This window comes from Papaver somniferum, chromosome 8 (genome assembly GCF_003573695.1).
Source record: "Papaver somniferum cultivar HN1 chromosome 8, ASM357369v1, whole genome shotgun sequence".
In the NCBI taxonomy this organism is placed as follows: Eukaryota; Viridiplantae; Streptophyta; class Magnoliopsida; order Ranunculales; family Papaveraceae; genus Papaver; species Papaver somniferum.
In genome coordinates, this window is record NC_039365.1 from 59,904,544 (window position 1) to 59,908,432 (window position 3,889).

Below are 3,889 nucleotides of genomic sequence, written 5' to 3' on the forward strand. Positions count from 1 at the left end.
TAGGGATCCCATCATTGGTGAACCCATGTGTACTTCTATCAACACCCTCTGTATCAGTCACCTGAATGTGAACAAATGAAAAAAATAAAATACTTTGAGAAACAAGTTATGAGTACAATTTAAAAGTACCTACTAAATTCAAAACAAAAATTATAAGATCATATTCTAAAAATTTGACTCCATTATAATGCACAACAACTCCTGTAGCTATGAATGAACCATTGTAGTAATAAACAAGAAGTAGCCAACATAAAAAAATCTTAATTCACCGAGAGACTAAGTTTGGATAAGATACAAACACGGTTAAAATTAATATCCCAAATCAAATAATTCGAAAGTTGAATTTGCATTACCTGCACTCGTTTTATATTGGAAGCATATCAAAAATGAAAGGAACCATTTGGTACACTCCTGACTACGGGAGAAACTTTTATCTTGCATACATTTTCTATCAACACAAAGAAGTTTATAACGACATAAAATGATATGAATTTTTGGCTCCCATATGCGTTCATTTCTAATTTGAAGGCACTATATAATTTTTCTGACGACTAAATTTTGCATAGCTCTTTACCTTGTACCATTATCTAACCTAGTATAGTTACTATGAAGAAAAAAAATCTGAAATGCACTATAGAAACAACGTATGTCCCCATGTTCAACAACAAAAAGGAAGTTGTTTATTGAACCATCTAAATAGGAACATTATAATGACAGGACACAAACAATCAAAATGTAAATCAATTACCTCTTTCTGGATGAAAAAGTGTTTACTTGCACAACGGACTTGTTACTAGTGATTTTTTTTCCACATTCACATTGTTATAAGTTAAAATAAAGCCTTTTCCAAAACGAATGCAAGGATATGCAGTCCAAAAGATTGTTGTCTTGCTGCCTGAAATGCACAAAAGTTATTTTTTAAACAAACCTGAAGAATCCACATGAAAGTACTACTCACATATTGGTCGCATTGATCCATTTCAAAAACTATCCATAAATTCCTAAAATGCTACGTAGATTTGATCAAAATACCTACTGGTATATGATACTTCGATTACATTAAAAGTCTAAACTTAAGTAATTGATTTGCACAAAGGTTGGGTATAAAAAATCCATCTAAGTGGAAACAATCATTAACATGATGTGAAAAGGCACGCTTTCACAACAACCATACTATTTTATCTTTTTGAATATTATTATTATAATGTAAAACCAACATAAAAGCTCACAACAAGGTTTGAAGGTTATGTCAATTGACTAGTATTAAATAATTCTCAAAATCTAGAAGGTAACATAAATCAACCATGCTCTACTTAGCCTATCGCTTAATGAATTGCGCTGCCAAATTGTGTGGCCGTGATCGTTTTTGAGACTGATATGGACAGTCTAGATTTCCCTTAAGGAAATTAAACATGTTCGATCGAGCTGTCTTTAATTAAAATCGTGTCGATACGAGATTCTCTTTGTCAGAGAGTGATGTAGCCTGTGTGGGTATTTTCATGCAAATCTCAATACTGGCACTTCGGGAGATTCGTGCTACTCTGCTGAGAGTGAAAACTTAATCGTCATGTCATGTCAATGATGAGAGTTCGGCTGAGAACATTGCACGGAAAATACTAGGCAAATCATGCATTAATTGATAATGCTAACAAAAATAGAATCAATTTCACAGAGTATTTGGGATTGCCGTTGCACGCACCATTCTGAGTGAATTTCATGTATATATTCATATTGAATTGCTTCAAACGAGCGAAGAGGTTTTTTGTACTCATCACTTCTTAAATGGCTTTATCCCTTGTAGGGTGACAGCGCATTAAATACGGGTTTTACAATTTTATCCCTGAACTAAAATCCACCATCAAGATTAAGTCCATTGCTTAGCATGTAATGACAATGCCATTGCGGGATAAGCACTAGATGGTGACGTCTACAACGTAAAAAGGAAGAGATAAAGGAATTTTACCCGGAGGAGCTTTGATCTAATCACCCGTGCAAGCGCACCGGCACGACTATGGAGTCTTGGTGGGACCGGCTTCCTCTTCGGGTGTTCGAGCCGAAGAAGGAATTCTTCTTCCACTGGGGTTATTTAATCGCTCTTGTATAAAAGGGTGTTGATGTTAGGATTTCTAGAAACCCTATATGATAACCGCAAGCGCACGGTGTCTAACTAGTAGACAGAGGCAAGTAAGGGTCGTTCCCACGAGGAGCGGTGGAAATACTGTAATCAATATCTCTAATAATCAGAAATAATGTTTTTTTTTTGAGATTTTTATAATTGAGAAATGTAAAATGAAATAATAAAATTAAACTAAAGTAATAAAAGAAATTCAATGGGAGAGTCGGTAACCAGGGTTTATAGTATCCACCACAACTTCTATTAAATTACTGAAATGAAACATAATCCATGAATATTTGTCTATTGTTATCGACATCACCTATTATAAGTATTAGAGTCGCAAATATCGCTGGGACAGCCTAAGCATGGTATATCAAAAGACTAAACCAAAGCATGCACCATCAAATTGCGTTACCGAGAAAATTACACGAAACTAAATATAAGTTTACAAATTTTATTTGGCTTTTCTAAGCATAACCCATCAAAGAAATTAACCAAGCATGGATCATCAAATAATAAGACAAACATATTTGTAAAACTATCGATTACGCACATAGGTTTTAAAATCGGTGAAGCAACAACTTGTATTTCGATTAATCAATAAATATTATTCAAGAATTAATCTAATCAAATAATAATAGTCTTTTGCTAAATATTATTCAAATGAAAATAGCCTAATACTCTAAGTGGTTTCAACATAAACCCTAGTTACAAGGATTTAGCTAGACATGACTTTCTCAAAAGCCATAAACAAATCAAAGAGAATCACTAGCAAATCAAAATGGAATTGAAATCACAAGAATCACAAACCCTTATTTTCACTTCCGTAGCCGCGCCTCTCTTTTCTCTTCTCTGGTTTCGGCCTCTCGCAAGAGAGAGCTCCCAAAACCGGCCTCCCAAAACAGTCACCAGAACCCCCCTTTTTCTTCTTCATAATACAGAAAATATATACCAAATAAAGGTGTGTCGTCATTCTCTTAATTATCCTTAATTGAAACTTGCATGGTGGTCATCAATGTGATCTCCCTATATATATTCTTCTTCATTTTGCTTGCATGCATATTTGGTAGACTTAAAAAGAATCCCACGGGTGAGAAAGCAAAATCTTTTTAATTCATTTTTCTCCCTCCAATAAGATATTCACGTGGACCCATTTATTTGTTCCAATATTCCACTACCTAACAAGATTTCCTTAACAGCTAATGCCTTTTCAACTTCCCAAAACTGGATGTGTAAATATGCGACGACACATGGCATAGTAACCCACTATAATGTTTTCTGCTTGCAATTTGCTGATCACACGACTGTTCTTCTGAGCCCCACAAAACTATGATTCAGGGGAAAGCATGTGTACGTGCTTGACCTCCTTGTTTTCAATTAGACCGTCCCACTTGTGTATCATCCCTTCTTTGTCTCGTTTTGGTGTCTCAGGTAACCTTGTTGGTTTTTTTTTTGTGGCAAGCACTGTTTTAGTTTCACATTTCGCCATTTATTTTTGGATGATTGGATTTACTTCTACTTTCTACAAAAGCATTAAAATAGTATTATTAACAACAATATCGAGTCCTAGCTAATATAAATATGGGTACAAAATGTAGCACATACGTGCTTATCAGTTGACCCCTATACTTCTTCTTCCTTCTTATTTTTCCGCTCGCCTAGCTCCCCCATCGTCGCCGGACTTTGCCGCCGCCGTTTAACCGTCCCGCCGTTGCACGTCCATCAACAACAAGGTAGGTGCTTCGTCTTTTTGTCTTCATGTTTTTTTTTTTT